This window comes from Sitophilus oryzae, unplaced genomic scaffold (assembly GCF_002938485.1).
Source record: "Sitophilus oryzae breed Bouriz unplaced genomic scaffold, Soryzae_2.0 scaffold_2015_pilon_pilon, whole genome shotgun sequence".
NCBI classification, from domain to species: domain Eukaryota; kingdom Metazoa; phylum Arthropoda; class Insecta; order Coleoptera; family Curculionidae; genus Sitophilus; species Sitophilus oryzae.
In genome coordinates, this window is record NW_022146742.1 from 156,219 (window position 1) to 169,048 (window position 12,830).

Sequence of the window (12,830 nt, forward strand, 5' to 3'; positions counted from 1 at the left end):
CATTATCCGCACGAACGAACGAACGAATGTTCGCTAGTGGTATGGACGGGGACCGCACGATAGGACCGCACGAGAAGACCGGAGGCATTTGTTGGCGAATGCCTTTGATGTACCGACTCGAAACGGATGGTCGAGCGAACGAACGAACGAACGGCCGCATGTGTTCGGTCCCCGTCTAAATATACCGCACTTTCATTCGTTCGTTCGTTCGTTCGGATAATGAATACGCACCTTAATACAATAACTCAAAAACCGCTGAACCGATTTTAACCAAATTTGGCACAAAAATACTGTGGCACCCGAGAATCTGGCCATTAGTTTTTGGTGGGGGTGGGGGTTGGTAAGGGGGTATAGGAGGGGGTTAAAAATTTAAAAAAATCGTAACTCCAAAATTGCAGTAGCTAGCGAAACGCAGTTTTCAAATTAAGATTAGGAATAATATTTGCAACAAAATTTGTAATAACATCAAAATCAGTCAAAGTCGCAGTTTTCGAGATATTAACATATTTTACTATGGGCGGCTATATGTGCCTCCCTGCGCCAATTTTTCTAATTTAAAAATGAAAGTTTCCATCTGTCAATTATATGAGGGAACGCAAAATATTGTTATTTTGGTGAATGGTTGGAACACCCTGTGGAATATGTTAAAAAGCAAGGAACTTAAACATTATTTTATCATCTTTTCTGGATAGTTTAATTTTTGGATTATCTCAATAGCTTAATTTTTTTGGAGATATTCGCCTTTGAAAAAAAAAACACTAACATTCTTTCGTAATTTTTACATTAACACCATGCCTTTGCTTTTTGGTCTTAGTCAAAACAGACCTATGAAATATTGTTTATGATTTATGTAATGTCATTGTTATTGAAATATCATATTATTGCTATTGGCTGTTTAAATCCAGAAGTTGTATCCGCTATAGTTGCTTTACTTGAAGATAATAGAGATCAAAATTATGTTGCTAACATATTTAGGTACGCACGCAGTATAGTCGCTTCCTTGAGACAAGTTCATATGCTGAACGCTGAGAAAACTTCGTATGAAAACTTCGAATCGAGACTATCAATTTATTGCAAGTTTATCGCTAAGAAACCGCCATTTCCCAGCTTTTTATAATTCACCTAAAAACGTACATGTAAGTGTGCGGACTGTAAAAAAGAAGAAGCAATCTTATGTCAAGAAGAGCTGCTTTTGGTACCACAACTTACTAGGTCTGTTGACAAAGACCAGAAGCAAATGCATGGCTTTAATGTAAAAATTACGAAAAATGTGTCTTCTTCAAAAGCGAATATCTCCAACAAAAATAAAGCTACTGAGATGAACCAGAAAACAAACTATCGATAAAGGATGTACTAGTAGTAAAGTTATTTCTAAATTCTTTGTTGTCTTAACATATTCCATAGGGTTGGTTATCAAACTTTCACCAAAATATTAATATTTTGTTTTTCCTCGTATAATTGACAGACGGGAACTTTCATTTTAATTTAGAAAGTAGTACTAAAAAGGTCAAATAACTTAGCCACATATTGCTTAAAAAATGATCAAAATTGGCCCACTAGAACAAAAACATATTAAATGTTAAAATACATCAAAATTTTAAGGTGCCCGTTTTTCGTGCCAGTGAGTGTAGTAATCTTCAGACTACCAATTGCTTAACATAACTTCATTTTACATTTTTAGTTTAATGTAATAATTTACGTTAATTCTTTAATTAATTGTCGTTAAAAAACAAACCAACAATACAGGCAACCAAAAATAGCCACCCAGTACGAGAAACTGGCAAATGAAACGAGGCACCTGATAATGGTCTAATTTCCTTTAAGTTGGTTATTCCGTATACAACAAAAAAAATCCAATAAAAATTTCTGACTGTAAAGTGAACTGCATGTTAATTACAGCTAGTAAAATTGCGAACTGTAAAGCGGCCTTAACACTCTTTGTATTAACAAATGAAAATATTTGTATTTAATTGAAATTCTTATATCTGTACCCCAGAAGGAAACTATGTGAAGTCACAAAACATAGTTTTGAGGAAAAAGAATTTAAAGTTCTTTTTGAAATTATTTTCTAATTCCTCGTTTATTATTAAACCCATGGTTGTAATATTTGGTATATGAACGACTTATTTTGAACTTAAATGAAATGTAAAACCAATTTTTAAATAAATTACCAATACAATTACAAATTACAAAAACCAACATTTTTTGAGTGATTTAATATAATTTGTATATTAAAAAAGAAAATTTACAGGACTTAACTTATATTAAGTCCCTATTTATGCCAAAATTAATAAAACTAAACTAAGTCCAAATAAAGGTATGTTACTAATATAATAAGAACATTTAACAGAAAATTGTAAAACATGTATGTAGGTTGCAATTTGGAACCAATTTTACTATCTTTATTAAGTTTAAATTAACTATCCTATAATAGCAAAACGGTCAAAATTAATTTTCGCCACTATGCACCTGTGGACATAAGGTTTGTTCCAACCAGCATTTCGATCTTTTTCGAAATCTTACTCGAATCGGTTTTCTTTGCACTTTGTTAGCATGCGCGGGCTTCGAATAGTTTCGTGACGGTGCAAAAAGTATCAACGTTGGAACGCCTAACCCTAACCTAACCCTATTATTTTTGTTTGCAATTTGCAATAATAATTATTATTATTCTTGAACTGGAGAATCAGAATCCAGTAATTGTTGCTAAGTGTTGCTCACTCTTGCTTGCTCAACTCACTTACCTATCCTCTCTTTTATGATCCTGTTATGCTTAGTTTCCTGTTATTTCATTGCAGTGGTAGAATCTTTAAACATTATTTTATAAATAAAAAATTAATTAAAATTTCCGAACGATTTACTTCACACAAACTCACAAGCAAAAGTATAACGCACACGTATTCTAATTCGTAAAAAATAACCAAAAAAGAAGTATCAGCCGGACGCCGGACCAGAATCAGCTGTTAAAAATCGATAATCCCTGCCAATATGCTTTAATGCGCAAGTCAACCCAAACAGTTCTCAATTTGAAACATGTACCGAAATTACTGTTCTGAAATCGTAACTAAACGATCCCAAGGTAGGTTGGTACGCAAATAGGATCGTCCGATAATCGTCAAATCTCGGTTGGAACACATTTGAATTACTGCGCACGAGCGCGATCGTTCGGTGGCCGTTCTGCGACGGGTTGGAACAAACCTACAACATACTAAATTAACCAAAGATGTTTGAGCCAAACTGCCTTTATGTGACTTTACCTCATTTAGCCCAGGGCTGACATCAGACTTAATTTGATTTTAAACCGACTATTTTATTTATTGGTACAGATAGCGAAAAACGAGAAAGAGCTAAGGGTAGAACATAAAAAGCTAACACAACGCTAACAAAGCTAACAAAAGTACAGGGTATTATATAAGAATAATTCCTTTTTTCTGTCGATAAATTTAGGTTTAAGAAATTATTAACGATATTACTGTTAATTAAAATTTTAATGGAAAACTGAAATAATAATCTAATAGACAATATTTCCTAAAATAAATTTCAATTTACTATATTTTAGATAGTATGTTATGTACCGCTAGACAAGCATACAAACATTTGACGGAAAATTTATAAGTCTTCATCCAAATTAATCGAACGAATCTGAATGCACATTAATATAATATGTTTTACTGAAGCGTTGTAGGAAAATTATTGTATTCTATTTTCTAGTTATAACATATGAACTAGTTAGAGAAGCAATATTACTGTTCACTTAAGGAGAAATACGGACAATTCAGATAATAATAAATGTTTCTTTATTAATTTTTTACTAATCAAACACCATTCTTATACTCAAATCACAATTAAAATTGTTGGATACAAATATGACCATCGCCATCGATATCATTTTAATTTGTATACAATTGCTCATAACCAATAAATACATTTTGAATTGAATTGTATTGAAAACAATTGCCCATCATTAATATTATATTAAATTAATGACTCTGAGTGGTATTATCCATCAGTCATTATATTGGTAACCAGTGGCGGCTTAACCATAAGGTCCCATGACCATTGGACCTTATGGTTTGACCAATGCCCCCTCCCCCAAAAAAAAATCAGAAGAACATTAGAAAAAAATTATTTAAATTATATTTTTTGTAAGTCACTTTTTTTCATCCTAAGATATTGAAAACTATTCCCAAAAATCTTCAACTTGTGTAATTTTCGCTTGAAAACGTTTTATTTTACCCGTTTTCTCTACTGCCGGTCAAAATTTCATTTTGTCCTTCGTTCCCGCTATGTTTTGCACGTATTAAACTCCAAATACCGCGGCACGTGACGCCAACGAGGTAAGGTATACTACGTATAGAAAATATAATGGGTTAAGGTGCGATAGATAGAGTTTATATTGGCCATTGACCGCGTCATTCATAAAAGGATTTCAGTCATATCGCTGGAAAAATTTCGCCGTTTGTGCAGTTTGTGTGTTTATAAAAACTCAAATTATAAAACAACCTAGGTTTTTGTATCGTTTATCGGCGTAGAATGTTTGGTTTAGTCGTTTAGTCAATATAAAGCAATATTTAAATTTTTAATATCGAAAGAAATCCCGTCTCCCGCTTTGTCGTAGCCGAGTGTTTGAGGTGTAGCGCGAAATTTGTGTAGGTAATAATTAATAATTTTCTGGTTATGGATAAATGATGAACTGTTGTTGATTGATTCTGGAATAGATATTTTAAAATAGACAACATGGTGTTTACTTCGTGAAATCGTGCGGTTAAAAGAAAACAATTGCTTAAATTTTGAAGAACGTTTAGAGAGAGAATACAGCATTGACTTAAAATATAAAAAAATGTGAAATAAAACTTTTAGAATTGTGTATGTTTATATAAAGGGTGCTACAAATTCGAGGTACGAGCATTGGTATCTCGGTAACCGTAATAGATACGAACATGGTTAAATTGGGGCAAAGTTGCATATTGGGATATTCACCAAGATGCCATCAAAAAAGTTTCAAAAATTTCAAGGATTGCTGAGTTTTTTGGAAAAAACTGATTTTTTTGAAAATCAATTTTATTTTTTCCTGTCGTTACTTTTTAGAAAATCAAAAAACTAATTACACATTCTCTTAGCCACTTTATTAGGGCTATCTGATAGTATTTTTAGATTTTCAAATTAGCCGAAAATTTGTGAGATACAGAAACCAACTTAATTTTTTTAAATACGGACCTGCATTTTTTATTTCAGATTTTGAAAGAACTCGGTCTCCTGAATACAATGATATGCCACACTTTATACTTCTTTTGCTTTGGGTACCTTAACAGCAACAAAACTATTTAATTATTATTTAAAATAATTACATCAAGTCCGAATCTGGTTTCTTATATTATTAAATTTGATTATATTCATCGCAATAATATTGATCAGCGCTAATTAACATTGAATAAGAAAAATCGAGCCAACTGGAAGATTGAAATAAATAATATCGAGATCAGAATTTTAAAGATATTATTTTGAAATCTCAGTGTGATCTGTATAGTTATTATAATTTAATCAACTTCTACAAACTAGTTTCTAATGTTCTACGTGTTCGAAAAGGTTACCACCCTCCCTATTGCAGAAACTTATTTTTCGTTCAATTTTATTTGTAGCTCTTTGAACTTTCTTCTAATACTTCCGAATGCATTTTGTACATACTTTTTAGTGTAAATGTTGAGATGAATTGATTTCACTTTTACAATTGGCGATAGGCCCAGGAACCTCGCTGGTCATTATACTGCTCCACCATTTCCAATCCATCTTCCGGGAAAATGATTTGATTGTTTATATTATATTATATTTATGTTAATTATTTTATATTATTTTATTGCATTTGATTTTCCGTATACAATGTTTTACCCCATATTGTTAAGTTTGAAAGCTTATCAATACTGTAACGATGAATAGATTAAATATTTAAAAAAAACAGAGCCTGACTTGAAATTAGTTTAAATAAATTGTGTTCAAATGTCAAAACAAAAAAAAATATTAAGTGTGGCATATCATTGTACTCAGGAGACCTTTCAAAATCTGAAATAAAAAATGCAGGTCCGTATTTAAAAAAATTAAGTTGGCCTCTGTATCTCACAAATTAGCAGCTAATTTAATAATCTAAAAATAGTATCAGATAGCTCTAATAAAGTGGCTATGTGTAATAAGTTTTTTGATTTTCTAAAAAGTAACGACAGGAAAAAATAAAATAGATTTTCAAAAAAATCAGTTTTTTCCAAAAAAACTCAGCAATCCTTGAAATTTTTGAAACTTTTTTGATGGCATCTTGGTGAACATCTCAAGGCGCAACTTTGCTCCAATTTAACCATCTTCGTATCTATTACGGTTTCCGAGATACCAATGCTCGTACCTTGAATTTGTAGAACCCTGTATAAGCATTTATATTTTTTTGACATTATTATTTAAGTGTCTTTTAAATACTACCTCGGAAAATTTGTGTAAAGAACATTGACTGGATTTTTGGTGAAATGGCCCTAGACCACCTGTTTAAAAATGTAAGAGTAGGTTTCATTTTAACATAATTTATATTTATTTTTAGATTTATACTCCTTTAACTAAACGTACAAGTACCTTGTAGGAGACCAATTAAATTTGGGCGTGTCCGAGGGCGCGTCTTAAAAAAAAATCGACGCAATATTTTTAGATATTGACCTCCCTACAATAATGACCACGAGCCGCCACTGTTGGTAACTCAACAAAAGTTGATTTGATAAATCAAGTTTTGTTGAGGCATAAATCGTAAAACGTATATTCAGCGTGAATCCAGGGTCTACACAACTTTTATCTATACTACAGCTTGTTTGTCGATAAAACATATATCACAGATTATAAACTTTGTTTTTCTTTATTGTTTTTCGTGGTTCCAATTTTCGGAATCGGGTACTAGTTAGGTTACTAGTTTGCGCACATAGCTCGCCCATTTATGGCCTCTAAAATTGTGCACAACGCCTGAACGGCACAGTTATTAGAGGGATATCGGAAAACCGAATAGCGTCATGCAGTATTTACGCGTACCTTATCATGGTCACGATATGCGCGAGTCAATTTTTAACGCAACACCCGCTAATAACGTTACCGCCTGACGTAATTTGCGGATCAATTACATCAAGCGCTATTTCTAAATAACGTTTAAAAATTGCTTAAATGGGCATGTGCGGTTATTTGACAACCGGGGCCGGCCGGCGAGATCATTTATTTTAGGTTATGTTTGAATTGTTTTGAATTATTACTTTAGTTTTATTAGGTAATTTGATATTTAAGTAGCTGGGATTAGTTTTAATTAAATAAATATGGCCGAAAATATGAATTCCACCTCTTCCAATATTAAAGAACCTATAAAGAGGCTTAGGTTTACAGCAGATGACTGTAAAAGAGAATTTGTTGCCCTAAACCCCCTGGCAGACGTTGAACAATAAAGGATTGGAAATAAGCACTTTAGCCCTTTAGTTTTAAAATACCTACAAAACAATTTCAAAATTTTAAATTCAAAGTTAGGTTAAGTTTAAATAGCGAACGCGACGCGAGCAGAATTCTTTCCGATCCGATAACTATAAATGAAGAGAGTTAATACCACCTCACGTAAAGGAAATAACACCTGGCGCCTTATTAACGTCCATGCACGCTATTCGGTTTAGCGATATCTCTCTATTACGCTGTTTATTGTTATTTTACGCGAGTTTATTTTTGCGCACAGGAAATTTTACTCGTTTGCACATCATCATAAAAATCAATTTTCGTACCACGAATTAGGGATAAGATTTTTATCTGTATACATATAGTATACCTAATCTGTGCATATATTTTCCAATCCTCACCAGCGTCAGAGTTTTTATCGACAACCAAGTTCGATATTTCTATTTCTGAGCACGACGCCCGACGTACTATCATCATTTCTGATTTATTATTGAACCACTCTCCTGTTAGTCTTTTTCACATCAATTGTTTTTGTTTTATACTAATTGTCTTTTTTTTTAATTTTTTTAATTTGAGAATTAGTGTTTTTTGAATTAAAGTGCTTATTTCTATTATAATAATTTTCAACCAGAATTTTTTTTATGATTTGAGGTACTGTTAGCACTTTCGGATGTTGAATGCAAGATAGTACAAATTTTCTCTTGTCGATTGATATACTTGGCAGCCACAGAAGAGCTCTGAGCAGTAAAATAAATTTCTGAAGTTGAGCGAATGGTATCGCAATAAAATAAAAATGAGCCCTTGAGGAGAGCTTAAAAGTAGTTAGTGCATAATTTATAGATGCTGGTTGAATTATATCATCAGAATGATGACGATCAGGTTCACCTGATATCAGTTAGGCGTTTGAGCTCTTATTAGTATATCTATATTTCTATCACCGAAACTGCAACATCTGTGCTGGTTAAAAAATATAGAGCCATAAAATTTTCGTATGTGAACATGCACAGGTTTAGTATAGTTGATGGACAAAACTCCCTATAGAGGTCCAAATAAGTTTAAAATATTCGAGTATGTCCATTTTTTTACCTTACCAGTTTTTTTTTCGTACTGGATCAATTTCTTGATAATTGTTTGTCTGGAAATGTACCATCCTTTCTTAATCTTTCTATAATTAGTGTTAATTTTTGACTAGTTTATGTCTCAATTTTAAGTAAATGACGTTTAGAGATTGACTTCGCCAAAATTATCATCGATTGTCATTCCCCAGCCGTTTATGACACACATTTCTTATTTCGATCATATGGTACTTTCCGCTGTATGCTATTTTCTGACGCGCGATTCATATTCCCTACTTTACAGTATAAATATTTGTTTCTTTCTAAGCATCACGTCGATTTGTAATCAATCAATTTGTAATAAAATTAATTTAGATAATTTTTTGTCCTCCCCTTTTTTCAAATACTGTAATGATATTTATCCCTATTTTATCTATATCTCCTTCTATTCGATCCGTGACGATTAGAAGTAGGAAAAATTAATTAGAAGCAACGAACAGTCAAATTAAAAGCAATGTAACCTTATTGATTATTTAATTTTTCATTTAACCTTAGTAAAGACAAAGCGATTTTAAGATCCTGTTACGCAAATTAATTAGCCGTCCGAGGATCATCTCCTTAATGTATTTAATTTTTAACTTGACACGTTGCAGTTAAAAATTAAAAAAGCGCGCTTCAGTTAATCACTTGCAAGCTCTAAGAATTTCTCTTTTGTACTTCAAAATTTAGTGAAATAATTTGAAAAAGGATCGAGCATCTTTTAGATAAAAAAAAAACATTAGTAAGCTCTGAAATACCAAGCTCTACAGTAAGGGGGAGGTCACTCCACCTTGTGGTGTTCCTTGTGTTGTTTTAACAACTACAGTTTTGGTACCTATCTCAGCCTCTGCTGTTCGTGTTAAGAGCATTTCCCAAAACCTGTTCACCCCTCTTGTTTCAAGAAATCGCTTGACCATCTTGTGAGGTATATTGTCAAACGCCCCTGCAAGGCGCAAGAAGGCATAAAGTGTTGTTTCTTTGCTATTCAGGCTTGCCTGTATTAGCTCAGTTAACTGGTACAGAGCAGTTTCTGTGGATCTGCCCGCTCTATATGCATGCTGACTATCGTGCAATGGTTTAACCTGTAGGTCATTTACTCTAATATGGTTGTCCACTACTTTCTCCATCGTTTTTAATGCTAACGATGTGAGACTAATAGGCCTAAATAATTTGGGGTTAGCCCAGTCAGTTTTGCCTATTTTGGGTATGAAGATGACTTTCGCTCTTCTCCAGATGGTTGGTATATATTTTAGGATCATTAGTTTTCTTAAGTTTCAGCATACATTTAACGGCTTTTCCCCACTACCTCGCCCACTACTTTATTAGTTGTTTGTTAAAAACAAAAATATTCTGAAGCCAAAAAGTGCGTAATTAGTTGAAGAATATACGCAATACTTATAGTTTCAATTTTGAAACTAATAGAGGAAAACTAGTAAAATTTAATAAAAATTGCTAATTTCGATTATATATTTGTTTATATTAATTTACAAGTTTGGATGTGACACATTGACATTTCTGAGAGCAACGACGATTGAACTTGTTTCCATGGCTAACTATGTGAAATTGTTTAACAATGATAATAATTGGCTATAACTCTTATATCGCTAAAAAGCTTAAAAAATGGCACTTGTTATGAAGTAATGGCCAACTATAGTTTTCATTAAAATAAACATATGTTTATGTCATATTTCAAAAATGACAGGCTTTAGAAAAGAACGGAGAGCACAATCTCATTAAGGATGTGATTATCTATAACTTTTATCTGAAAACTTTTTTTACAAAATCGATTAAAACGGAATTGGTTTTATTTCGAAATATCTAGTAAGCCATGAATTTTTTGAAAATCTGAAAGGCGCAGATTTATGACCCCACAAAACTGCAATTCTTTCCCCATTTAACCGACTCCCTATATCCAGTAGTTTCCGAGATACCCATAGAGAACATCGAAGAAAACTCACCCTCTATTTAACTACCTTCGTTTATGTTGTTTGTGCTTGTGTCGATGAAACATATTTCGACTGTGATTTGGTTTAATTTAGTTTCCACACACTATTGCCGCAAGTGTGGAATAGGAAGAGGTGATGGGGTATATTTTTTTAGAGTTTTTTTCTCTAGCTTTTTTACTTTCCTGGAATTTAGCTATAACAATCTGGCAACCCCACTAATTCAGAAGAATTAGACGCAACCGATTATTAATCTAAATTAAAAAAAAATCAATGATGTATAGACAAGGTATGATAAGACATTTTTGTAAAAACATTATAATAAAATGATCAAACTTAAAAAAACATGTATCTTGAGAACAAAGACTGGCGTTAGATAGATACCTTTCTTTCCGGATTAATTAATTACGCCTATTTTCGAATGTCGTAGTAGGTGTAGTTAAGTGTAAGTAATTATTAACGAAGGGCGGTATGAAAAGTAGACGTCAGACAATAAGTTTAATGCTAATTAGTAAGTATAATAAAACTCCTGATTATGCCCTTATCCTTCATCTCATGACAAAATTTTAATCACTCCCTCGCTCTTTATTCTTAATTGTTATGGGTACGATGTGAAGTCAAACATTTCCTTCCTCTACCTATGCTCGTTTTTATTTAACCATGTTTCGTATTCGTGTCTAATTCTACATTTGAAATATTTATTAAGATACTCTAAAAAATGTCTATACCTATGTGGCGGATTCATCTCTCCATTCCATACATACGAGGCGTTTCGGAAAAAATAAGAAGGATAGGAAAACAATATAACATACGAACATCTTTCAAAACACAAAATACACTTAGATCCATTTTATCACATACTAAACCAATGAATACAGAACAACAAAGAAAAAATGTAATATACCAAATATCATGTGAATGCGATAAATTTTATATTGGTGAAACATCTAGACCCTTAAATGTTCGAATTAAACAACATAAAGATTATTTAAAAAAGGGAGATTTTCACAAATCTAAGATTTGTCAGCATTCATGGGACTCAGGGCACAGAATAAATTTTAATAACGCCAAAATTATAATGAAAAAAGCGATAGCTTCTAAACGAAAAATAAAAGAGGCTTTTTAAATACAATCTAATAAAAATAAATGTATTGCTCATGTACTAGTAGATGTTAGTGTATGACAATCACTTCTTTGATTTTAAAGAACAACATAAATAAACAAAACATACGTAAAAATTAAAAATAATCATACAGAAAGTTTGGGGCTTTTTTTGGTTTTACCTTATTAAGTAATAATTGTTATCAGGTAGTAATTGTTAATTTTGAAGTTTAACTTGGATATAATGTCATTTTAACAGAACGTCAACGGTTTTTGTAGACGTATCTGTTTTAAAAAACTAAAGTGTTTTCGAATAGTTCAATTTAAATATTTTAAATAGTTTTTTTCTTTATTCTTTGTTTTTTGCTTCTGACGACGGAAAGAGATAAACTTTCCGAAACGTTAAGTATTTTCCGAAACGTTAATTTTATTTGTTCGTTAGGCAAATTTGTATATCTGTAAGCCTAACTTCTGACAAGTAGTTTCCGTTTGGGATTAACGCAGAAATGTTTACAAAAAATAACTATTTTATTTTGTAGATTTCCTTGCAGTGGCGAAATACCCGTATAGGATTTTTTGGACTTAATATACTCTGTTTTACGATTCAAGTAAGATTTCGACAGACGATGACAGAAAAAAGGCAGATCTTTTTCCGGACCTTTTTTATTTAGTTAGCTAATAATTAGCATAAGTTAACTATGGATGGGTGTATTATATTTATATACCTACATCGTTACATCACTAATACCTACATCCGGCATAAGTCGGTCTCTTGTTGTTTTTAACCAGTTTCATTGGTTTATTTTAAAAATAATAGATCATATTTCAATATTATTGGAATGACAGAACGATGAACGATACACGGACGCAGATTCGTATGAACTCGGCTTAAGATTTTTGAGACTTCTCAAAAGCTTGCCAAATTATGTCAAATAGAAATAATAAATATTTTGCATTTTGGACTGTATTATTACGGGTTTTGTGCTTTTTAAAGTTTAATGGAGTAAAAATCGAGGGAACATTAAGTGTAGAACCAGAGCACAATTTATATATAATATTCGGTGCCCAGAGACACAGTTTGACAGAGAGTTTATTAGACACCGTTCAAGTTTGTATACCATCTCGTATAATATGGTACTAAAAACTGGGGTAGTTGTAAAATAACATCACACTAATAGATTAAGTGAATAATAGATTTTAGAACTGCAGAGTATTAATTTCGAAAGGTGCTTGGTTTAAAAAA